Source organism: Oncorhynchus masou, chromosome 5 (assembly GCF_036934945.1).
Source record: "Oncorhynchus masou masou isolate Uvic2021 chromosome 5, UVic_Omas_1.1, whole genome shotgun sequence".
Classification (NCBI taxonomy): domain Eukaryota; kingdom Metazoa; phylum Chordata; class Actinopteri; order Salmoniformes; family Salmonidae; genus Oncorhynchus; species Oncorhynchus masou.
In genome coordinates, this window is record NC_088216.1 from 43422613 (window position 1) to 43449242 (window position 26630).

The 26630-nt window shown below is 48.0% G+C and overlaps 1 protein-coding gene across 1 annotated transcript in view; it reads left to right on the forward strand.

The window, feature by feature from the left end:
• The window catches only part of LOC135539624 (plexin-A1-like), a 284575-nt gene that overhangs the window by 15106 nt on the left and 242839 nt on the right, over positions 1 to 26630 (forward strand).

Here is a 26630-nt window from a genome sequence, read left to right on the forward strand (position 1 = left end):
GCGTCTCTCTCTCTCTCTCTCTCTCGCCCTCTCTGTGTCGTCTCTCTCTCTCTCTGCGCCCTCTCTCTGTCTCTCTCTCTCTCTCTCTCTCTCTCCTCGCCCTCTCTCTGTGCGTCTCTCTCTCTCTCTCGCCCTCTCTCTGTGCGTCTCTCTCTCTCTCTCGCCCTCTCTCTGTGCGTCTCTCTCTCTCTCTTCTGTCTCTGTGTGGGTGTAACTGTCCTGTTTCCCTTGAGAGATGGGAAGGAGTTAATGTGTTCTCTGCTGCCACTGCCAAGTACAAAATGTGTTTTCTCATAATTTTATGATCAAATTAAGAGAAATGTTATCCCACAGCTATGACTCAAAGATTTCTTGTCCAGAAAGTTTTTTTTTTGTGGGTTGCTCTGGGTTGCTCATAAGGTGGAGCGTTCCCGAGCCCCGTTGGGTCAGGGTGTGTGTTTTGAGAGTGACGTAAAGGGTGTGTCTGCAGCCTTGGCACCTGGCACAGATTCATATATCACAAGGAACAATGGTATGTCTCCCCCTCCCCCCCCCAAACATCACACACGCTTTCCACTGTTCTCCTTCTCGCTCTTCCTTTCCTTCTTTCTGTCTAGCCTTCTTTTCCACGTGGGATAAAAGTGTATCTCCAGTAGTGAAGACCTCGGCTGCGGCTTCCTTTTTTTGAGCATAGCGGTAGTCTTGGGAGATGGCACAGTGTACGGTAAAAACAATATATTTTTGAAATCCCGGTGGTATGGTTTTCACTACCTTAAAAAAAGAAGCTGGGGGGGGGGGGGGGTTACACCACTGCTAATTACTGTAAGTTAAGTGTAACTTTAAGAAATCTAAGATGGCAAATACATTTCATCCAGTGCATGGATCCAGCTATGCATGTGGTTTGCTAGCTCAGTGGCTCGATGCCAAGCTCGGGCTTATTGGTTACAGCAGAGACATTCCATCCCCTCCTAGATAAAGATCACGGTTGTCTGAATTGTTTTGTGTGTCAAAAATAAATATATATATATAGTAACAGTCAAACGTTTGGACACACCTACTCATTCCAGGGTTTTTCTTTATTTGTACTATTTTCTACATTGTAGAATAATATTGAAGACATCACAATTATGAAATAACACATGGAATCAATTAGTAACCAAAAAAGTTGTATATATTTGAGATTCTTAAAAGTAGTCATCGTTTGCTTTGATGACAGCTTTGCACACTTTTGGCATTCTCTCAACCAGCTTCATGAGGTAGTCACCTGGAATGTGTTTCAATTAGCAGTTGTGCCAAGTTAAAAGTTTGGAATTTCTTTGAGCCAATCAGTTGTGTTGTAACAAGGTAGAGGTGGTATACAGAAGATAGCCCTATTTGATATAAGACCAAGTCCATATTACGGCAAGAACAGCTCAAATAAGCCGAGAAATGACAGTCCATCTTTACTTTAAGACATGTAGGTCAGTCAATCGGAGAAATGTCAATAAGTTTGAAAGTTTCTTCAAGTGCAGTCGCATAAAACATCGAGTGCTATGATGAAACTAGCTCTCATGAGGACCACCACAGGAAAGACCCAGAGTTACCGCTGTTGCAGAGGATACATTCATTAGAGTTGCCAGCCTCAGAAATTGCAGCCTAGATAAATGCTTCAGAGTTCAAGTAAGACACATCTCAACATCAACTGTTAAGATGAGACTGCATGAATCAGGCCTTCATGGTCGAATTGCTGCAAAAAAAACACTACTAAAGGACACCAATGAGAAGAAGAAACTTGCTTGGGCCAAGTTCAGATGAATTTGCGATTTTTGGTTCCAACCACCGTGTCTTTGTGAGACGCAGAGGAGGTGAATGGATGATATCCACGTGTGGTTCCCACCGTGAAGCATGGAGGACGAGGTGGGATGGTGTGTTTTGCTGGTGACACTGTCTGTGATTTATTTAGAATTCAAGGCACACTTAACCAGCATGGCCTCCACCACATTCTGCAGAGATATGCCATCCCATCTGGTTTGTGCTTAGTGGGAAAATAATTTGTTTTTCAACAGGACAATGATCCAAAACACCTCCAGGCTGTGGAAGGGCTATTTGACTTAGGAGAGTGATGGAGTGCTGCATCAGATGACCTGTCCTCCACAATCACCTGACCTCAACCCAATTGAGATGGTTTGTCATGAGTTGGACCGCAGAAGGAAGGAAAAGCAGCATATGAAGTGCTCAGCATATGTGGGAACTCCTTCAAGACTGTTGGAAAAGCATTCCAGGTCAAGGTGGTTAAGAGAATGCCAAGAGTGTGCAAAGCTTTCATCAAAGCGAAGGTTGGCTACTTAAGAATCTAAAATTATATTTTGATTTGTTTAACACTTTTTTGGGGGTTACTGCATGATTCCATATGTGTTAGTTTTGATGTCTACACTATTCTTCAATGTAGAAAATAGTAAAAATAAAGAAAAACCCTTGAATGAGCGGGTGTGTACAAATTTTTGACTGGTACTATATCATTGTTTAAAATTGTGCCCCTTGTGTGCACTTCTGGTAATTCCCTATACCCCGGTATGGTACAGAAACGGTATGAAACTCGGAACACCGCCTAACCCTACGTGGCGTTGGTAGTACTGGTGGTGAGAAGCTTGTACATGGGGTGGTTAGGCTGACAATCTCTCCAGAGGCCCAGTAAAAAAACATAGCTGGAATAGTTCATTTCAGCTCTGGCTGCCCGGTTAATCACAACCACATTTTACCCAGACGCTCCACTCTCCAGACCGACGGAGAGAGAGAGCGAGAGAGAGAGTGAAGGAAAAGCAGCAAATGAAATAGTGGTCGGCCAATTAATCGGCATGGCTGATTTAATTGGGGCCGATTTTCATGTTTTCAGAACGATTGGTAATCTGCATTTTTGGATGCCGATTACATTGCACTCCACGAGGAGACTGCGTGGCAGGTTGACCACCTGTTACGTGAGGGCAGCAAGGAGCCAATATAGGTTGCTAGCTGGCATTAAACTTATTAAAAAAACAATCAATCTTCACATAATCACTAGTTAACTACACATGGTTGGTGATATTACTAGTTTAACCTCTAGCGTCAGGTAAACCCGTATCCGGGAGCGTAATCATAGCCTCAAGCTCATTACCATAACGCAACGTTTCATATTCATGAAAATCTCAAATGAAATGAAATAAATATATTGAAACACAAGCGTAGCCTTTTGTTAACAACACTGTCATCTCAGATTTTTAAAATATGCTTTAACCAAAGCTACACAAGCATTTGTGTAAGGGTATTGATAGTCTAGCATAGCATTAAGCCTAGCATTCAGCAGGCAACATTTTCACAAAAACAAGAAAAACATTCAAGTAAAATCATTTACCGTTGAAGAACTTTGGATGTTTTCAATGACAAAACTCTCAGTTAGATGGCAAATGTTCATTTTTTCCAAAAGTATTATTTGTGTAAGAGAAATAGCTCCGTTTTGTTCATCACGTTTGGCTAAGAAAAAAAAACGAAAATGCAGTCAACACAAAGCCAAACTTTTTTCCAAATTAGCTCCATAATATCGACAGAAACATGGCAAACGTTGTTTAGAATCAATCCTCAAGGTGTTTTTCACAATTCTATTTGATGAAAAATCATTCCTGGCAGTCGGTTTCTCATCCGAGGCAAACTGAAAAATATCTTGTTTAAAACGGGAACGTTTTTTCATCCAAAAATTAAAATAGCGCCCCCTATATCCAAGAAGTTAACTAGCTTGTCCTGCGTTGCAAATAATCAATGTGTTGCCTGTTAATTTATCATCGAATCACAGCCAACTTCGCCAAACGGGTGATGATTTAGCAAGCGCATTTGCAAAAAAAGCACTGTTGCACCAATGTACCTAACCATAAACACCAATGCCTTTCTTAAAATCAATACAGAAGTATATATTTTTTTAAACCTGCATATTTAGTTGAGAGATTCATGTTAGCAGGCAATATTAACTTGGGAAATTGTGTCACTTCTCTTGCGTTCTGTGCAAGCAGAGTCTGGGTATATGCAGCAGTTTGGGCCACCTGGCTCGTTGCGAACTGTGTGAAGACCATTTCTTCCTAACAAAGACCCTAATTAATTTGCCAGAATTTTACATAATTATGACAATTTTGGAGGGTGGGAGAGGGGTGGAGGGCGAGAGAGCGGAGGGATGGGAGGAGGGGAATAGAGGGAGGGGAGATAGATGGATGGGGAGGAGGGGGATAGATGGATGGGGAGGAGGGGGATAGATGGATGGGGAGGAGGGGGATAGATGGATGGGGAGGAGGGGGATAGATGGATGGGGAGGAGGGGGATAGATGGATGGGGAGAGAGAGAGGGCGGGGTTCTATTACTGGGTGACATTTCTTTGAATTGCACTGAATTGAATTCTACTTCCTCTCACTCAAATTCATATTCTACATCCTGTGGGGGTGTGGCCAACTCCAGTTGAAAGGGAGTCGATTCCAAAATTATGAGTGGAGCCCAACCCTGGCACACACACACTGCTAATGCAGACACTGGCCAACCAAACAACACAGTAACCCCGATTTCTATGTGCATGACCACACACTTATGTGTATGAGCTGTTGGTGAGTTTAACTTAACACACATGAGACAGTTGGCACCACAAAGCTACAACGTAAGACTATAATTGGCCTTGTGGCTTGAGCTTTCAATCACTTGATGTGAATCAAGTTGGTCTGGATCTTGCTATTTGTCTCCCTCAGTACTACTGCTTCTAATTCCTCGGCGAATGATTTCATACCCCAAAGCGTTTAACCAATCAACAACTGCAGTTTTTTTTTTAGAAGAAGTGCAAATGAATTCTTACCCACATTCACGCTGGGGGGGGGGGTGGTGTAAAGAAAATAAGAATACTCGTCTCGTATGTTGCCAGACGACGGCAATATCTGCATTTCAATTAACACTCTCGTCTGCGTTCGAAATGCTAATGCAGCCTTTTCGGCAAACCTGTGGAAATGTGCCATCACTTTGTCTTGTCCTGGTTATTCATTAGCTCTTCGTAATTGCTGGTGAACATACACGAAGCCGGGAGTAATGGAATGATCCCGTCTCTAAAGGTCAAAGGAGCGCGGTCTTGACAGCGCTGTGTGTGCAGGGTGCCCCATCGGTTAGAAAGATGCGCCTTCTACTGGACGACTGAACTGGAAATCTTCCCACCTGTTTGTTTTTGTTATTCGGAACGTCATCGAAAGTTAACATTTGATTTGAGCTCAAGACTTCTGATTTGAAGAATCAGAGAGGCAGTGAGCGGAGAGACCGATGTCGGTGGACTTCCTGTCCCAAAAGCACTGTGGGCAGAGCTCAGACGCTTGCCACGTATCACAGGTGTTTGTCATAGCATAAGCTCACCAATTGCAAACCGTAGTCTGGCTTTTTCATGGTCGGTTTTGGAGCAGTGGCTTCTTCCTTGCTGAGCGGCCTTTCAGGTTATGTCGATATAGGACTCGTTTTACTGTGGATATAGATACTTTTGTACCTGTTTCCTCCAGCACCTTAACAAGGTATTTTGCTGCTGTTTTGGGATTGATTTGCACTTTTTGCAACAAAGTACGTTCATATCTAGGAGACAGAACGCGTCTCCTTCCTGAGCAGTATGACGACTGCGTGGTCCCATGGTGTTTATACTTCCGTACTATTGTTTGTACAGATGAACGAGGTACCTTCAGGCACTTGGAAATTGCTCCCAAGGATCACCAGACTTGTGGAGGTCTACAATTCTTTTGCTGAGGTCTTGATTTTCCCATGATGTCAAGCAAAGAGGCACTGAGTTTGAAGGTAGGCCTTGAAATACATGCACAGGTACACCTCCAATTGACTCAAATTATGTCAATTAGCCTATCAGAAGCTTCAAAAGCCATGACATCATTTTATGGATGTGTTTAAAGGCACAGTCATCTTAGTGTATGTAAACTTCTGACCCACTGGAATTGTGATACAGTGAATTATAAGTGAAATAATCTGTCTGTAAACAATTGTTGGAAAAATGACTTGTGTCATGCACAAAGTAGTCCTAACCAACTTGCCAAAACTATAGTATGTTTACAATATATTTGTGGATTGGTTGAAAAATGAGTTTTAATGACTCCAACCTAAGTGTATGTAAACCTCTGACTTCAACTGTATAATAATATTAAATTATATCTTTACATTAAAAAAAACAAAGTATCAGAATTCCAATTAATTCCAATAACTGTTTTTCCCCTTGATCTTCAAGAATAGGACTCGGAAATATGGAAGTATAGATTAGCCACATTGTTTACCTGAGCATAACCCCAAAACTAAGGACTTATTAGCCAGTCCTACTCTGTTATGATTTTGTTGTCATGGAGGACTGATTGGACTCATTGATTCAAGTTGAAAACTAAGTGCCGCACTCATGGAATGGCATGCTTTGAGCACTACTGAAAAGTGCAATTTATATGTGAAAAATGTTTGCCATCTGCTGCATTTGCTATAGGCCTATTGTTTACCTTTTTGTTGGCAACACTTTATCTCGATAATATGCAGCTGTTTAAAGGGCAAATCCACAGATGAAGCAATAAGAAAATGGCCTCCCCGCCTCTGTTTTGGTAAAAAGCTGCGGATTGGACCAGGAGAAATGTAACCACTCTCCGATTAATAGACAGCGCCATCGATGCAAGGACTGACCGAACATGATATAAACAAAATATTGCTTTAACCATGTTTTGAGGCTATACAGTGTTTGTTTACATTTCCATTGTTTACAAACATTGGAGGAAAAACAGGCTTATATTTTGGGTTCTCATGGAGTGTGACAGTTGAACGAAGCTCATGAGGCATTTTAGAAGTTATATTCTTGAAGAATCAATTGATATACAGTGAAACGTTGGACCCACCTACTCATTCAATGGATTTTTCTTTATTTTTACTATTTTCTACAAATCCACATGTTATATTTGAGATTCTTCAAAGTAGCCAACCTTTGCCTTGATGGTAGCTTTACACACTCTTGGCATTCCGTCAGCCAGCTTCACCTGGAATGCTTTTCCCAACCGTCTTGAAGGCGCAGAGTGCTTCTCCTTCACTCTGCGGTCCAACTCATCCCAAACCATCTCAATTGGGCTGAGGTCGGGTGATTGTGGAGGCCAGGTCATCTCATCCAGCACTCCATAACTCTCCTTGGTCAAATAGCCCTTAGACAGCCTTGTGGTGTGTTGGGTCATTGTCCTGTTGAAAAGAAAATGATAGTCCCACTGTGGTAGCTATGCTGGTTAAGTAAGCCTTGAATTCGAAATAAATCACTGACCGTGTACCCAGCAGAGCACCCCCACACCATCACACCTCCTCCATGCTTCACGGTGGGAACCACACGTGGAGATCATCTGTTCACCTCCCCTGTGTCTCACAAAGACACAGCGGTTGGTCTGACTCATCAGACCAAAGGATACATTTCCACCGGTCTAATGTCCATTGCTCACGTGTCTTGGCTCAAGCAAGTCTCTTCTTATTGGTGTTCTTCAGTAGTGGTTTCTTTTCAGCAATTCAACCATGAGGACTGATTCACGCAATCTCCTTTGAACAGTTGATGTTGAGTTGTCTGTTATTTGAACTCTGAAGCATTTATTTGTGCTGCAATCTGAGGTGCAGTTAACTCTAATGAACTTATCCTCTGCAGCAGAGGTAACTCTGGGTCTTTCTTTCCTGTGGCGGTCCTCATGAGAGCGAGTTTCATCATAGCGCTTGATGGTTTTTGCGACTGCACTTGAATATTTTTTCAAAGTTATTGAAATTCTCAGGACGACCTTAGTCTTAAAGTAATGATTGACTGAGTTGTTCTTGCCATAATATGGACGTAGCCCTATTTGGTATAACACCATTTTCTGTATACCAACCCTACCTTGTCACAACACAGCTGATTGGCTCAAACACATTAAGAAGGAAAGAAATTCCACAAACTAATTTTTTAATTTTTTTATTTAAAAAAATAAATACATTTGACACCTTTTTCTCCCCAAATTTTGTTGTATCCAATTGTTGTAGTAGCTACTATCTTGTCTCAAGGTGACTACAACTCCCATACGGGCTCGGGAGAGACGAAGGTTGAAAGTCATGCGTCCTCCGATACACAACCCAACCAAGCCACACTGCTTCTTAACACAGCGCGCATCCAACCCGGAAGCCAGCCGCAACAATGTGTCGGAGGAAACACCGTGCACCTGGCAACCTTGGTTAGCGCGAACCCAGGGACTCTGATGGCACCACTGCGCCACCTGGGAGGCCATCACAAATGAACTTTTCTTTTAACCAGGCACACCTGTTAATTGAAATGCATTCCAGGTGACTACCTCATGAAGTTGGTTGAGAGAATGTCAAGAGTGTGCAAAGCTGTCACCGAGGCAAAGGGTGGCTACTCTGAAGAATATACAAAATATACATATATATTTTGATTTAACACTTATTTGGTTACTACTTCATTCCATATATGTTATGTCATAGTATGTTTGATGTCCTCACTGTTATTCTACAATGTAGAAAATTGTAAAAATAAAGAAACCCTGGAATGAGTAGTGCTGTGTGTGTATAAGTTAAAGTCCAATAATGGATGTAGCAGCTACAGATTTCCCCCTTTACATCTATCAAAGCACGCTAGTTTGAGCGTGTGTTCATTAGGCCTATGGATTTATATTTTTAGCAGCATGAATTAGATTGAGCAATAAAAGCCTCACTTTTATTCTATAGGTGGGGAACCACAGTTTAGATATCAATAATACGTGATATCCGTATCGCCGTAGACGACACCACTGCTGTCATCCTTACCGCCAAGCGTTCATTCAAGTTGGTTAATCTTTGGACGTCGACTGCAGTCACACCATTGGAAGACGCAGCTTCGACTGTATCCTACCAAAGCCTATTCCTGCTCCCCCCGCGATCCATCAAACACATTTGGTGTGTCATCGCAGTGGTCTCTGACTTGTGGTCAGACTCGCTCAGGTGGAACAAAGTGAAAGTTAAAACGTGCATCTTTATTTTTCAATGCTGATTTGAATGTCATTGAGGGAACAAGGAAGTGTTCCTCATACCCCCCACCCCCCCGCAAACATCTTTTCTGAATTTAAAAGTAATCCTTCAAGTAATCTTCTCGTTTTTCTAAAGTATCTATAATCGGATGACATGTAATCCTTTGCTCCCCTGTCTGAGGTACAGTATCAAGTCAGCTCAAGTCAAATGCAGCCTCATAACATTTATAACCCGGTTTTAAACGTCATCAATCGCTGTCAACAGCCTATGAAAGCGGCAATACGAGAAAGGCAACAAATGGACGCATATATATAGCCTTTCATCCTTGTTCTGTTCTCCATCATCGTTGCATCCGGCGTTTCCCTTGTTGCTACTAACGCCGTCTACTTTAGCACTTAGAGCTGAGAGGCATTTGAAGCAACATTAACGGCTATCGGCAGCTGTTAACTGCACCGAAACGCAGGCACAAATAATGCTGTCATATTTTCCAATCTCTTCTCAAGCGCTGCGAAATATGGGAAGGTATAGTGGAAATGATTGGCGGCTGCCGGGTGGGCTAGTCCCTTGGGCTATTGGGGAAACATGGCAGGTCATTTGCCTTGGCTGTTTGGGTGATAGATGTGCCCTCCACTGCTGCTCTGGGCTGGATATGCAAAGTGGAAGAAGCTTATTCACTGTGGTGTTGAGAAAGTAGCAGGTAGAAATGTAATGACTAGAGCTGCCCTAATTTCCCTTTCCTATATGGCAGAGGATCGTGTCTGGTTCTAGATAAAGGGTATCCATTTGGACGTCCCGGGATATTTTAATTGAAGCCCCTGGTTTGTCTGTACCAGCTCTCGCTCGCTCCTCTTCTGTAGAGGTGCATAGATGGAATCTCTCTTCTCTCCTTATTTTCCTCCTCCTCCTCCTTAACTTCTGCATTCCTGTCACTCACCGCTCTGCCCCCCCCCCCCCTTCCTTATCTGTTTTCCTCATTTGTGGGCACGTTTCTTTCTTTTCAATGTGTCTCTCGCTCTTCTTTGTCTTGTTTCTCTCTGTCGCCATTATCCAATGAAACACACACACTGACATTTGTTTACACTCGGCTCAACATTATTAATTACCCAGTGTTTGGCGTTGAAAGAATGTCTGAAAGCAAATACTAATGAATTTGTCTCTCTTTGTGTCCTTTTTTCTTTTGTCAGCCGCTCAACCCTCCCCTCCTTTTCCCGCCGTCTGACTCACAATGGGCGTTGTTACTCGTTCTGCGGCCGGGCCCTCCTGCCACTTGGGACCGCTCAAACCAGTGGAGCGGTGTGGCCCAAACTAGTGCCAATGCATCTGCAGCATCACAGCTGGTTCAGAGAAACTTTGCCCGTTAGTCCCCAAAGCTAATGCCCAGGCTTTAGCTCAACAGTATTGTGAAATGTAGACGACCAGGTTTCAAACCGAGTTGATCGAACATACACATCATTTGTCCGGTTCAAGTTTTTTTTAGACATTGGAAAGATGAAGCGCTCTTACAAACAAGTATTGTTTGAAAGTTTCACAAACCTGGCCTGACCACTAAAGTCAGTTGGCCCCTGATGCACAAACCGCTCTCCTCTTATCACAGTCTTACTCTTTCTGCCTCACTGGTTACCTCTAAAAGGTATGTCTAGCTTGTCTCACCTCCCTTCTGTCTCGTTCACTCTCTTTCCCGCCCATGTTCTGTCTCGCTCTTTAAAACAAATGTTCCTCTACCCCCCCCCCTCCTCCCTCAGTTTAGGCTACCTCTCTCCTATGCCCCTCTCTCTCTCTCTCTCCTCTTTCATCCCCTCTTCCCCTCTATAGCAAGGCATTGGAGCGTGCAGCGCTGTGCGACGCGCTTGACTGGGAATATGTGCTGATGAGAAGTGGAAAGGCAGGAAACTGCCTGAGCTCATAGGCCTCTCCGTCTGTTTCTCCTCCCACTGAGCCCCATTTCTCCCTCCATCCCTCCATCCCTCTCTCCCTCTCTCCCTCCATCCCTCCATCCCTCCATCCCTCTCTCCCTCCATCCCTCTCTCCCTCTCTCCCTCTCTCCCTCTCCCCCTCCCTCTCTCCCTCTCTCCCTCCATCCCTCTCCCCTCCATCCCTCTCTCCCTCCATCCCTCTCTCCCTCTCTCCCTCTCTCCCTCTCTCCCCTCCCTCTCTCCCTCTCTCTCTCTCCCTCTCTCTCCCTCCTCCCTCTCTCCCTCTCCCTCTCCCTCTCTCTCCCTCCATCCTCTCCTCTCCTCTCTCCCTCTCTCCCTCTCCCCTCTCCCTCTCCCCTCCATCCCCTCTCTCCATCCCTCTCTCCCTCCATCCCTCTCTCCCTCCATCCCTCTCTCCCTCTCTCTCTCCCTCTCTCTCTCCCCTCTCCCTCTCTCCCCCTCCCTCCCCCTCTCCCCCCTCCCCCTCTCCCCTCTCTCCCTCTCTCTCCCTCTCTCCCCTCTCTCCCTCTCTCCCTCTCTCCCTCTCTCCCTCCATCCCTCTCTCCCTCTCTCCCTCTGAATATTCAGTTGCTCCAAACAGAGCCCCCCCCCGAAAAAAAAGCTACACGCCTAACTAGCTTGGTGAAAGTATTTATTCAGATGAGCATTCAGTCATAGTAGACTGCACACACCCTCAGTCGTATGGCATACACAGTCTTCATGGAGAGAGGGCTGTCTGGTTGTGGCACCGATCTAAAACGACATTAAAACACTGAGTCAAAGCATTAAGGAGAAAGAAAGTCTGCATTTACTCAGGCAGCCCAAGTTGTATTTATTATTGCCTCTTATTGGTTCATTTGACCAATCCGATCCAGGTTTTTTCCCCCAATAATTGGTTGAAAGATCAAAATAGGGCTGCCCGTGTAAACGCCTCCATAAAAACACGGTAATGCGAACCCATTGTGAATGGAGCCAGATAATGCGTGCTGTCAGTGCTGGGCAGGGCCATTTTGCTGTTCTGATCAGAGTGTGTGATCTAGTGGATGAGATAATGGGGAGGAGACAATGATTTGGCAATATTAAGATTTGCTCTCTCTCAATGTCGGATGATCTTCGTGAAAGCACTCAGTTCTTCATTGCTGCGACTTGCTCGCTCATTGAGACTTCTGATCGTGTTAGGCTGCGTTCATTCAATTTTTTATATTTTTTATAGCGGTTTGATCACGGGGGAGGCACTAGTAATGTCTACAGTTTTCGGGTTGGCTATTTGTTTCAAGTGTATTGGTTTATAAATGAAATCTCTTTTCCAAAATTCGTCGTCTCTCCGATGTCTTATTCGACTAGTAGTTGCTCTGAAATGTTTATCGCTTGCTTACATTTGACTCCCTCCTCTGTTTTAATTTAACACTCATACATTAATGAAGCTTTCCCTGATGTGAATTGAATGGCCAAAATGATGCAATCTCATTAGCTTACTCCCATCTATACAGAAAAAAAAAAAAAAAAAAAAAAAAAAAATATATATATATATATATATATATATATATATATATATATATATAGTACTACACGAAAAGGGCATGATTTGGCCACAGAGGATCATTAGCTTTTAAAAAGTAAACTGTGGATTGTTTTAAATTGTGTAGTTTACAGTTGGAAAGGCCCACAATTTGGGCAGAGGGTGCAGCAAATACCAAATAGATTGTTGAGTTGTGACTGTCGGTGAAAAGCAGAGACTCAGCCAGGCGTATGGCAATATTTAAAAATACAGTTGGGGGAAAACAGTTTGGAAAACAAATGGCTATATTTCTTCTCAAATGGCAATCTGATTTGGCCTATAGCCCAGGTCGACACTAAGCCACTATGTGCTGCATTGTCTTTTTTTTGCAAAAAGTGATTGAGATGGTCATAATTTCATCTAATACTGTCTAATCATCACATTTGGAATGGTAGGCTGTCTTACGTAAGTCTACAAATTTGAGGATGCATGGAATGCTTTATTGTAAAAGTAAATTTTTCTGGGGAAAATTTGCTTCCCTGAACGTCAAACCCACATGCTACAACTGCTTACAAGCACGTTTCCTCAGCCAGCAGGAGTAGTAAGAAAGGTAAAACCACTATCCTATGTTTTCTACTATCCCCCATAGTAGAAAAGTTCACCTATTCTATTGGTCAACTTGTCGTTCTGTGCGAGAAATAAATAGCCTATCCCAAACAGACTCTGGGACAGTTGGGGGATGATAGATCCCACATTCATACAACCAGTAGGCCTAAACCACACCCCAAAAAACTTTATTGGCTTCATTGTTTTTCACTTGGTTAACTGAAACCCTGCTACATAGAAGCATAGGCCTGATAAGGGAGGAAGGTTAATCATTGAATAATTATCCAGTTCTGGGGACAGCCCGTCACACATCACATGACGCACAGCCATGATAGTCTGTCTTGCACATCGGCGCACGCACCTCGTTCATGGCACAAGTCAACACAGAGAGAGAGAGAGAGGCTACTAAAAAAGATTGGACTCATATGTTGTCACGATTCCCCACATCTCTCCCGTTGCGTTTGTTTTTATATATATATATATTTTATTTTATTTTCAAACTTGTTTTTGTTTGGCTAATAGGGGCCGAAACCATCGTATATCACAATGTTTTATGGGTACTTAGTCACGACAGTACAAAGGTTGACATCGCCCAACGCTAAAGGTGACAACTGTTTTGTTCAGACAATGAGTGGAGTAATAGAGTCATTTAGGGCTATTTGCTTTTCTAGCATGGGCTAGCCTGGTTATCATTTTTCTTCATTTGTTATGACCATCGTCTCCATGTTGGTGTGCACATGCTTCAAGTATCATTCCTGATGCTGGAGATATGAAGTCTGGACCAAACTATTGGTTTGTGAACAACAATTTGTCTTCTTCTTATCCCCCCCCCCTAGTCCCCAGCTCTTCCTCAGTTCTAGACCAATTTCAACCCGTTATCTAGGCATTCTCTATCTCTACTGGTGATATTAGGCTTTCCCTTATTTGCTGAAATATTTGGCAGTTGTCTATTATTGTTTAAAAATAAAAGCCCTATTCCAGTACAAGCGAGCCATTTAATCTCACCCCTCGACGCACTAACCATTTGGCCAGTGGAAAACGCAGCTATCAACGCAGGCCGCACTCTCAAAGGAAGGAAACATTTAGGACTGAATACAGGGCGGCAGCGATTCCCCTAATGTCTTCCCCCTTGGAGCGGCTATTTTCCCTCCCTATCTTAGCGGGATTTAAAATGTTTATGGCTGCGTTTACGACAGTCTGTGTTTGAGAGCAGTCGGGAGCATCAGCGTGTCTCGTGGAGCCGCGAGCCTTCGCAGCGAGCGCTCTGGGTGTCCAAGCCAGTGGAGCTCATATATGGGCACGGAGAGAGGAGACGAGAAAAGTTAATAGGAGGGTGAATCAATACACTGGTATTTTCTAACGGCACTTCATGAGCGTGAGGCTGCGTTCCATTATGATCCACTTTGTGGGCCGAACAGCTGACGTTCTGGAGGACTTCGAGGAAGTTCACGTCAGGGAAAGCGCCGCGTGGGGCCCGAAACTGGTCGTTTTAGTTTGTGACTAATGTAATAACTCGCCGACTAAGGTGCAATGTTGTTGTTCACGTAAGATAAACGGTAACCAACACAAACATACAAAAGACTGGCACATTCAAAAAGTGGCAACAAGTTCCACAGTTCACGCTGAGGCGCCAGGAACCCAGAGCTGGCACTCGATGCAGCTGTTGAGGCGGAAATACTGCTGAATGTGCAGCCGCATAAAACCTGCTCACATCTAAAATACCCATGCATAGATCACACACATGTACCATGAGATGAAGTAAGCCCTCGTAGTTTGTTCAGAATATCAGACTCCGCCTTCCTGGACAAATCCTTGGTGAAGGTGGGGTGGAGAGAATCAGTGGGGGAGAGAGAAATGAACATCGGAAGAGATACAGACAGAGGGGGGGGGGGTAGCGGGAGAAAGACAGAGGGGATAGAAGAGAATGTATGAGAGAGCGAGATGGGCAGAGAGGTTGGAGGGGGAGAGGGAAATGAACAGAGCTGGTAAAGGGTGAGATAAGAGAACTGATGGGAGGCTTAATGATGCTTCACACTAGCGCTGTGTTCAGTCGTTCAGTGTCCAGTCACTGGAAAAAACTTGGTTGGCCTCCTTCACTGGTTAAAAATCTTTTGAGTGGTATTAATTTGTACAATTGGGTGACATCATCGGAAACATTCCAAAGTTGAATTTGGTGTCCCACAAGGTTCTGTGCTTGGACCCATATTATTTTCTTGAAATGGGATTTTGATTTGTGCCTCACTTGTGGCGCAGCCGTGTAAGGCATTGCATCGCAGTGCTAGAGGCGTCACTACAGACCAGAGTTCTAGACCCATGAAGTGGCTCACAATTGGCCCAGCGCCGTCCGGGTTAGGGGAAGATAGTTTGGCCTTTTGGGATGTCCTTGTCCCATCGTGCTCTAGTGACTCCCTGTGGCGGGCCGGGCACGTGCATGCTGACTTCTGTCACCAGCTGTACGGTGTTTCCGTACGGTGTGTCAAGAAGCAGCGCTGCTTGGCGGGGTCGTGTTTTGGAGGATGCATGGTAGTTGCAGCGATGGGACAAGACTGTAACTAGCAATTTGGATATCATGAAATTGGGAAGAAAACGGGGTTAAAAGTAACCCCCCCCCTACAACAAAAACATTTGTGGCCAGAGCCGTGTTCCAGAGGATTCAGTTTTCGGACCATTTGAAAGTGGAAATGTCTTGTAGAGAACTGAGACGGGTACCCGATTCTACATGTTGACAGGCATGTCTGTTCCATATGTATGTTGTCATGTGAATATTCTGTAAGGTTACACCGCACCGACTGTGACCTAGGGTGAGGCTGTTGGGGGCGGGGCAAGTGCAACACCTGTCGTGCACTGCTTGCATTCCTATCTGCAACGGCTCATAACGTTTCATCGCTCTGAATGTAACCCCAGTCTGTCTCTAACTCTGTCTCTGATTTAAGAGGTTGCAGTAGGGTAGCGGTGTTGGGGTGGGGCAGTGTCCACTAACCCCCCCCTTCCTCTGGACAGCGACAACTGGAGCCTTTGATACTGAGAGAGCCAGCCGTTATACATATGCACGTACACACACACACACACACACACACACACACCGGTGTGCTCAAAGTCCCGTCTGTCACAACATAATCCCGTTTACCTCTAAAACACAAGTGTGCATTTCAAAGTGTGTGTGGAGGATGTAAAGGAGGCCCCTAGTGTGTCAGCTGTCACTCCCTAGTAGAACCAACACTCGTCCCCCAATCAAGCACACACAACACTTATCTTCATGCAACACTGCCCCTCCAGGAATAACGCCTCGGTTTGTGATAATGTAGCCTCGGGTTTGTGATAATGTAGTTCTATTCATCATCCTCTTGTCTAGGTATATTCTAAATCATGTTCAGATTTGAACTCTGGGAGACCAGCTGTGTAGACTGGAGTTGCACAAAACCGAGTCAGTTTTGCAAGTTGCACTTTCATCCCCTAATCTGGGTTCAGCTTTTTGAAGGGTAACGTCTTTAAAAGAAAAAGAAAAAATTGCTCTAGACCTTACTTTGGCAGAGCATCTGCGGAGGGAATGGCACAACGCTTTCTCTCAACGACAGAGATTTACATTGGCATTAAAAACCACTCCCGAGTTCCTTTTATCGCCCTCAGCCTTGCCAGTCAGCTCTTCTCCTCGCAAAGTTTGCCGTACAAAACACACCCCCCCCACCGTTAATATTAAATCACAGATCTGATCTACTGACACCGAGTAGGCATTCGCTGCCGTTCAACGACTTGAATTGTAAAACCTTTTTTTTACGATGCATTTCTGATTGAAAGACGTGGTCTGTGACATAATTACCTCAAGTACCTGAAATATAACCCCCTTCCCTCAAGTCATCACCAAACTCTAACTAGTCGCTCAACGGAGGTGTTTTCTCCTTATTGTCCAGGGGAATAGTATAGTCCGTATGCATACGTCCATATGCAGATTGTGCTTCCGGCTGTGGTTGAGATTTAACCCACGGAAGGGGAGATTAAGTAGGGGGTTGGGGGGTTTGTCCCCCCTCTACCCACTCAGAGAACCCCGGAGGCAAATCCCTTAGCGTGTTGTCTTACGGCTCAGACACACGAATAGAGTTTGCTGGCCGAGAGTACTTGGCACCTCTGAACGTAATTTGCGCAGCGAGTGTGCACCGATTTTTACACGTAGAACCGCTTGGGGGAGAAAAAGAACATGTCTTCAGTCAGACTGCAGCTGGTGGTCCCTAAAACCTAGATCCATATGTGCGAGCCTTTAGAGTGCCTGGTGAAGTTAAGAGCTTGAGAGACTTGCCCATTCAATCTATATGAGTGTTATTGTGTGCTAGGCTATTGCTGTGTGTGTATATGAGTGTTATTGTGTGCTAGGCTATTGCTGTGTGTGTATATGAGTGTTATTGTGTGCTAGGCTATTGCTGTGTGTGTTTATGAGTGAGAGGGACATATGCATGTTATACCTGTGGTTATTTAGCCTAGCATTTGGGCTACGGCTATTAGTGGGGTAGCAGCAGGAACATGCGTCGTGAACCATCACTTCTCCACCTCCCATACTCCTCTGTCTGTCTCTCTCTCTGTGTGTGTCTGTCTGTCTCTCTCTGTGTGTCTGTCTCTCTCTGTGTGTGTCTGTCTCTCTCTCTGTGTGTGTCTGTGTCTCTCTCTCTGTGTGTGTCTGTGTCTCTCTCTCTGTGTGTGTCTGTGTCTCTCTCTCTCTGTGTGTGTCTGTGTCTCTCTCTCTCTGTGTGTGTCTGTGTCTCTCTCTCTCTGTGTGTGTCTGTCTCTCTCTCTCTCTGTGTGTGTCTGTCTCTCTCTCTCTCTGTGTGTGTCTGTCTCTCTCTCTGTGTGTGTCTGTCTCTCTCTCTCTGTGTGTGTCTGTCTCTCTCTCTTTCTGTGTGTCTGTCTGTTGGCTGTGTGTGTCTGTCTCTCTCTCTCTCTGTGTGTGTCTGTCTCTCTCTCTCTCTGTGTGTGTCTGTCTCTCTCTCTCTCTGTGTGTGTCTGTCTCTCTCTCTCTGTGTGTGTCTGTCTCTCTCTGTCTCTGTGTGTGTCTGTCTCTCTCTGTCTCTGTGTGTGTCTGTCTCTCTCTGTCTCTCTGCCTATCTGTGTGTCTGTGTCTCTCTCATTTGAGTTAAATTCAAGGGGCTTTATTGGCATGGGAAACATATGTTAACATTGCCCAAGCAAGTGAAGTAGATAATATATAAAGTGATATATATCTCTCTCAATTTGCTTTATTGGCATGATGTAACAATGTACATATTGCCAAAGCTTGTTTTGGATATTTACGATATAAAAATGAGAATCAAAATTGTCAACGGGACAACAGTAACACCAATGACCAAGGGTCAAAATAACCATGCATTCAACAATAACAATAAGCATACGGTAGAGTACATGTGCAGGTTGATTGGTCTGTCAGACAGGTTGATGTGCAGGTTGATTGGTCTGTCAGACAGGTTGATGTGCAGGTTGATTGGTCTGTCAGACAGGTTGATGTGCAGGTTGATTGGTCTGTCAGACAGGTTGATGTGCAGGTTGATTGGTCTGTCAGACAGGTTGATGTGCAGTTTGATTGGTCTGTCAGACAGGTTGATGTGCAGTTTGATTGGTCTGTCAGACAGGTTGATGTGCAGGTTGATTGGTCTGTCAGACAGGTTGATGTGCAGTTTGATTGGTCTGTCAGACAGGTTGATGTGCAGTTTGATTGGTCTGTCAACTTGTGGCAGGCAGCAATGTAGTGCGCTGCCAACCCACAGCTCTCTGCGTCCTCCCCAAACAGGACAGGTAGCCTAATGTCATCAGAGAGGTCTTTGAAACCTTGAATAAGGGTTTCAAATTTGAGGAAATGACACTCTCTAATTGTTTTATATTTTTGACATTTTGTCAGGAAATGCAGCTCCGTCTCAGGTTCTGCTGTTGTGCAGTGGTTGCACAGCCTTTCCTCTTCTCTCTCTCTCTCTCTGTCTCTCTGTCTCTCTGTCTCTCTGTCTCTCTGTCTCTCTGTCTCTCTGTCTCTCTGTCTCTCTGTCTCTCTGTCTCTCTGTCTCTCTGTCTCTCTGTCTCTCTGTCTCTCTGTCTCTCTGTCTGTTGGTCTCTCTGTCTCTCTGTCTCTCTCTCTCTGTTGGTCTCTCTCTCTCTCTCTCTCTCTGTCTGTTGGTCTCTCTCTCTCTCTCTCTCTCTCTCTGTCTCTGTTGGTCTCTCTCTCTCCGTCTCGCTGTCGGTCGCTCTGTCTCTCATCCCTCCCCACTCACATCTTCCCACTGCAGCATCTGTCCAACGACACTTGGTTTTCCTACAAATCAAATGTATGATTTTTTTATTTATTTTTTACATCAGCAGTTGTCACAAAGTGCTTATGCAGATATTCAGCCTAAAACCCCCAGAGAGCAAAGCAGAGGTAGAAGCACCGCCGGCCCACGTGACCCACGTAACAAAATGCAGCGAGGAGAGAATTTGCTTGAGCTTTACGCGCGGAGTCAGACGCGTGGGGTTTTCTTGCTCTCCCCCGCTAGCGGCGAGTGCTATAATTGATATGCCACCAGCAATAAATCAGCTGGCCGCCGGTGCCAAGCTGAGGGCCATTATCTGGACGCACAGGTATAGCGTCGAGGGGCTGTGTGCGACTGGCTGCCTGGCTACTTTGCACAGGCGCGAGAGAGCGAGAGAAGATTTATGAATTCTGTTTGGTTTAGTCCCCATGCCCCCCTCTTCATATTATTCTGTGGGTCACACACACACACACACACACACACACACACACACACACACACACACACACACACACACACACACACACGTACCAGTCTGTATCATTTCCTCAGATCCCCCTTCGCCGCCAAGCCCAAACACTGTTAACCCAAATAAACAAACTGAAAACCAATCAATCACTGTACTGTTTTTGCCTTTTCTATATTACTTGATTGCGATAACAGCGCAGGCCGAGATGTTCTCAACCAGCTGGTTTAAAAAGCGAGACTCGCAAAAGTCCCAAAGGATGGGCACGTTTTCCTGATCTTCCCCCAATATGGTGCTCAGCCTTGTCCTACAGCCTTTTCATTTCGACACGGCAGAGGAAATTGAAACTGAAGAGGTAAAAAAAGGAAGGAAGGGAGGGAAAATTGAAAAACGACAGAGGAAATCTGTACCAACCTGGAAGTGCTGGCAGATTCTTTATCGGGGAGAGATTGTGACAATTTCCTCATCTGTCAAGCATTCCATCAAGACCCGGGGGAGATGAGTGTATAATACATTTTTTTTTGTGTCCATTATCACCTTGCTCTCCTCTCTCCCGTCTCCAGCTAACTCGGGGGTGGGACCATAGGCTTCAGCCAACCCCTAGAACTCTTATAGAATTAGCCTTTGTGAGCTTTGCTGCCTTGTTTTTGTTTTGCGATAGCTGGCATTGGACACGGACGGTCTACCGTGATAGCGTTTCCCTTATTACTTGGGTAGATTTCAACCGGCTAGGGACCCAGGCACGGGCAATTTGTTGCTCCCACTCACACTGTGTTACGTCAAGCCATGTCGGCTGAAAATGAAGAGGAATTACTCTTTTTCTCTCGCTCGCTCCCGCTCGTTCGTTCACGGGAATGACAAACGAAAATGAGCTCGCCGCCACGCTTTAAATTGACACCTGCTCTCGGTGCAAGAAATTATATATTTTTTTTCTAGGATGACTTCTCACTTTATTGCGCCTGCTTATGTTGGAGAGGCTTCGACACAGGCAAAGGAGTTTTACTAGAAGATGCACAACCATATGGTGCCGTGTGCATTTATTGAACCTAGGTTTTCTCTATTGGCGCAAGCCACGTTAGGATTTCCCATGTCCTTATTTAAATGCAGGTGGCGCCGCGATTTGAAATGCCAGCGCATTTTTCACCTGCGTTGTGGCCTCTCCAGATGTTCTCCTTTTTATATCGCTTCTTTATCGCTCGCCCCCTTTTTTTCTCACTATCTCTCTCGCCCTCTGTCCCTCTCTCGCCCTCTGTCCCTCTCTCGCCCTCTGTCCCTCTGTCTCTCTCTCCCTCTCGTCCTCTCTCTCTACTCGTCCTCTCTCTCTACTCGTCCTCTCTCTCTCTAGTCCTCTCTCTCTCTAGTCCTCTCTCTCTCTAGTCCTCTCTCTCTCTAGTCCTCTCTCTCTCGTCCTCTCTCTCTCGTCCTCTCTCTCTCTCTCGTCCTCTCTCTCGTCCTCTGTCCCTCTCTCTCGTCCTCTCTCTCTCTCGTCCTCTCTCTCTCTCTCGTCCTCTCTCTCTCTCGTCCTCTCTCTCTCTCTCGTCCTCTCTCTCTCTCTCTCTCGTCCTCTCTCTCTCGTCCTCTCTCTCTCTCTCTCTCTCTCGTCCTCTCTCTCTCTCTCTCCCTCTCTCTCTCTCTCTCTCTCTCTCTCTCTCTCTCTCTCTCTCTCTCGTCCTCTCTCTCTCTCTCTCTCTCTCTCTCTCTCGTCCTCTCTCTCTCTCTCTCGTCCTCTGTCTCTCTCTCGCCTCTGTCTCTCTCTCTCTCTCGTCCTCTCTCTCTCTCTGTCCCCCTCTCTCTCTCTCCGCCCTCTGTCCCTCTCTCTCTCTCTCGCCCTCTGTCCCTCTCTCTCTCACTCGCCATCTGTCCCTCGCCCTCTGTCCCTCTCTCTCTCTCGCCCCCCGTCCCTCTCTCCTCTCCCCCGTCCCTCTCTCTCTCGCCCTCTCTCTCTCTCACTCGCCCCCTGTCCCTCTCTCTCGCCCCCGTCCCTCTCTCTCTCTCGCCCCCGTCCTCTCTCTCTCTCTCTCTCTCTCTCGTCCCTCTCTCTCTCTCTCGCCCTCTCTCTCTCTCTCTCGTCCTCTCTCTCTCTCTCTCTCGTCCTCTCTCTCTCTCTCTCTCTCGTCCTCTCTCTCTCTCTCTCTCGTCCTCTCTCTCTCTCTCTCCTCTCTCTCTCTCTCTCTCCTCTCTCTCTCTCTCTCTCTCTCTCTCTCTCTCTCTCTCTCTCTCTCTCTCTCTCTCGTCCTCTCTCTCTCTCGCCTCTCTCTCTCTCGTCCTCTCTCGCCCTCTCTCTCTCTCTCTCTCTCTCGTCCTCTCTCTCTCTCTCGTCCCTCTCTCTCTGTCCCTCTCTCTCGCCCTCTGTCTCTCTCTCTCTCTCGCCCTCTGTCCCTCTCTCTCTCTCTCTCGCCCTCTGTCCCTCTCTCTCGCCCTCTGTCCCTCTCTCTCGCCCTCTGTCCCTCTCTCACTCGCCCTCTGTCCCTCTCTCTCTCACTCGCCCTCTGTCCCTCTCTCTCTCGCCCCCCTCTCTCTCTCCCTCTCGCCCCCGTCCCTCTCTCTCTCGTCCCTCTCTCTCTCTCGCCCCCGTCCCTCTCTCTCACTCGCCCCCCCGTCCCTCTCTCTCTCACTCGCCCCCCGTCCCTCTCTCTCTCTCTCGCCCCCCCCCGTCCCTCTCTCTCTCACTCGCCCCCCCGTCCCTCTCTCTCTCACTCGCCCCCCCGTCCTCTCTCTCCTCTCCCTCTCTCGCTCCTCCCTCTCTCTCTCCTGCCTCCCTCTCTCTCTCCTCTGTCCCTCTCACTCTCCCTCTCTCTCGCCCTCTCTCCCTCTCGCCCCCCCGTCCCTCTCTCGCCCCCCCGTCCCTCTCTCTCTCTCCCACTCGCCCCCCCGTCTCTCTCTTCTCTCTCGTCCCTCTCTCTCTCACTCTTCGCCCTCTCTCTCTCTCTCTCTCTCGCCCCCCGTCCCTCTCTCTCTCACTCTCTCTCTCACTGCTTCCCGTCCCTCTCTCTCTCTTCACGCCGCCCTCTCTCTCTCACTCGCTTCGTCCCTCTCTCTCTCGCCCCCCCCGTCCCTCTCTCTCTCTCTTCTTCGCCCCCCTCTCCCCTCTCTCTCTCGCCCCCTCCTCTCTCTCTCTCACTCGCCCCCCCGCCTCTCTGTCCTCTCTCTCGCCCCCTCTCTCTCTCTCTCACCCGCCCTCTCTCTCACTCGCCCCCCCTCTCTCTCTCTCTTCGTCCTCGCTCCTCTCTCTCACTCGCCCCCTCTCTCTCTCGCCCCCCCTCTCTCTCTCACTCCGCCCCCTCTCTCCTCCCTCTCTCTCTCTCTCTCTCACTCGCCCCCCCCCTCTCTCTCTCTCACTCGCCCCCCCCCTTCTCTCTCTCTCTCTCACTCTCCCTCCCCCCTTCTCTCTCTCTCTCTCTCACTCGCCCCCTTCTCTCTCTCTCACTCGCCCCCTCTCTCTCACTCGCCCCCTCTCTCTCACTCGCTCTCTCTCTCTCACTTTCGCCCCTTCTCTCTCTCGCCCTCTCTCTCTCTCTCACGCCCCCTCTCTCTCACTCTCTCTCACCTCGCCCTCTCTCTCACTCTCCCCCTCTCTCGCCCGCCCTCTCTCTCTCTCTCTCACTCGCCCCCTCTCTCTCCTCTCTCTCTCTCCCCCTCTCTCTCTCTCTCTCTCTCTCTCTCTCTCTCTCACTCGCCCCTCTCTCTCTCTCTCACTCTCTCTCCACTCGCCCCCTCTCTCTCTCTCTCCCGCCCCCTCTCTCTCTCTCTCTCACCGCCCCCTCTCTCTCTCTCTCTCACTCGCCCCCCCTTCTCTCTCTCTCTCTCTCGCCCCCTCTCTCTCTCACCGCCCCCTCTCTCTCTCTCTCACTCGCCCCCCCTCTCTCTCTCACTCACTCGCCCCCTCTCTCTCTCTCACCGCCCTCTCTCTCTCTCTCACTCGCCCCCCTCTCTCTCTCTCTCTCTCTCTCTCACTCGCCCCCTCTCTCTCTCTCACTCGCCCCCCTCTCTCTCTCACTCGCCCCCTCTCTCTCTCACTCGCCCCCTCTCTCTCTCTCTCTCTCGCCCCCTCTCTCTCTCTCACTCGCCCCCCTCTCTCTCTCTCACTCGCCCCTCTCTCTCTCTCACTCGCCCCCTCTCTCTCTCACTCGCCCCCTCTCTCTCTCACTCACTCGCCCCCTCTCTCTCACTCGCCCCCCCCTCTCGCCTCTCTCTCGCCCCCTCTCTCTCTCTCTCTCACTCGCCCCCCTCTCTCTCTCTCTCACTCTCTCCCGCCCCCCTCTCTCTCTCGCCCCCTCTCACTCGCCCCCCTCTCTCTCTCTCACTCGCCCCCCTCTCTCTCTCTCACTCGCCCCCTCTCTCTCTCTCTCACCGCCCCCTCTCTCTCTCTCTCACTCGCCCCCTCTCTCTCTCTCTCTCGCCCCCCCCTCACTCTCTCTCTCACTCGCCCCCTCTCTCTCTCACTCGCCCCCTCTCTCTCTCACTCGCCCCCTCTCACTCGCCCCTCTCTCTCACTCGCCCCCCCTCTCTCTCTCACACTCGCCCCCTCTCTCTCTCTCACTCACCGCCCCCTCTCTCTCTCACTCGCCCCCTCTCTCTCTCTCTCTCTCACTCGCCCCTCTCTCTCACTCGCTCTCACTTCTCTTCACTCCCCCTCTCTCACTCGCCCCCGTCTCCTCTCTCTCTCACTCGCTCCCTCACTCGCCCCCCCTCTCTCTCTCTCTCACTCGCCCCTCTCTCACTCGCTTCTCTCACTCTCTCTTCACTCGCCCCCCTCTCTCTCACTCGCCCCCCTCTTCTCACTCGCCCCCTCTCTCTCTCACTCGCCCCCTCTCTCTCTCTTTCGCCCCCCTCTCTCACTCGCTCTCACTTTACCCCCCCACTCTCTCTCACTCGCCCCCTCTCTCTCTCACACTCGCTCCCCCTCCCCCTCTCACTCACCCCTCGCCCCCTCTCTCTCTCACTCGCCCCCTCTCTCTCTCACTCGCCCCCTCTCTCTCACTCGCCCCCTCTCTCGCTCACTCACTCGCCCCCTCTCTCTCTCACTCTCACTCGCTCCCACTCGCCCCCTCTCTCTCACTCGCCCCCCCTCTCTCTCTCTCACTCGCCCCCTCTCTCTCACTCGCCCCTCTCTCTCTCGCCCTCTCTCTCTCGCCCCCACTCTCTCTTTCCACAGCATATTCATCTTGTCCAGGCTTTCATTTGTGGAAATTGGATGACACAAACTCCCCTGAACCTCGCTGCTACCAGAGCTATGGTTTGCAATTCCACCAGCCAGCTTTTAGGGCTGTCTGATTGTGTGCATTTTTCCGAACCAAAACACTTTCCCCCAAAATCTCCATCCAATGCGCATACATGGACACAGTCATTTGTTAACTGACCGTACTACCTCCATGTGTTCTTGGGGACTAATTGACACACAGGCCAACCCCTGAAATCACTCTCCGGAGGAAAACCCAAGATAAGGGAGGAAAGAAGTTACTTATTATTCCTTCCCTATTTCTCTTCATTTTTAGATTTTTTATCTCATGTTTTTGTCCCCCCCCCCCCCCCCCCCCCACGGCTTTTGTCCCTCCCTCCCTCCCCCCTCCCTCCATCGTCTCTCGTCTTTCCCAATTCGGTTCGGTCATAAAATAACCCTCTGCCGACACTTTCATAGTCTAGGTGAAATTAAGCCGGGCCTCTGAGAGTTGCCGCACACATTTTGCGTAATCAGCATTTACAGGAAAACTAATGTCCCGGTATCGCAGGAACATGATTGATCTGTCAAGCAGCGCTGAGATGGTCCAACTCAAACTCTCTGCTATCGTTGGCACTAGAAGTCACCCACAAGGGAAAAAAATTATTTTTCCATTACTTTCACCTCCCCGTCAATCAATCCCCCCCTCCCTCCTCTCCCATCAAACCCCCCCATCCCTCCTCTCCCATCAAACCCCCCGTCCCTCCCTCCTCCCCATCAAACCCCCCGTCCCTCCTCTCCCATCAAACCCCCCGTCCCTCCTCTCCCATCAAACCCCCCGTCCCTCCTCTCCCATCAAACCCCCCGTCCCTCCTCTCCCATCAAACCCCCCGTCCCTCCTCTCCCATCAAACCCCCCCCCGTCCCTCCTCTCCCATCAAACCCCCCGTCCCTCCTCTCCCATCAAACCCCCCGTCCCTCCTCTCCCATCAAACCCCCCGTCCCTCCTCTCCCATCAAACCCCCCCCCCGTCCCTCCTCTCCCATCAACCCCCCCCCGTCCCTCCTCTCCCATCAACCCCCCGTCCCTCCTCTCCCCCCCGTCCCTCCTCTCCCATCAACCCCCCGTCCCTCCTCTCCCATCAAACCCCCCCCGTCCCTCCTCTCCCAGCCCATCAGCAACCCCCCCCCGTCCCTCCTCTCCCATCAAACCCCCCCCCCCCCCCCGTCCCTCCTCTCCCATCAAACCCCCCCGTCCCTCCCCTCTCCCATCAATCCTCTCCCATCAGTCCCCCCCCCCTCCTCTCCCATCAATCCCCCCCCCCTGTTCCAGTCTGTATCACAACTGGTCGTGATTGGGAGGCACCATAGTGCTGCGCACAACTTGCCCAGAGTCATCCGGGTTTGGCCGGGGTAGGACGTTATTGTAAATAACAATGTGTTCTGAACCGACTTGCCTAGTTAAATAAAGGTTAAATAAATAATCATTTTTTTTTGCATTGAACTGCTGGGAGTGGATGACTGGGTTGGGTGGGCGAGATGGCGAGAGAAGCTTTGGCTGGAGTGGAAATGGGAATTATATTGTTGGAACCGCAACAACAATGACAACAACAACAGCAATTAATCTCTCTGAGACGTGTGCAGTATACTTTTGTCTCGAGTCTCGATCCATCTCATTCTTTAATTTCCCTTTTTTTTCTCCGAGCTTGTATTGTTCTCAACATTCCCAATGGAGCATAATGA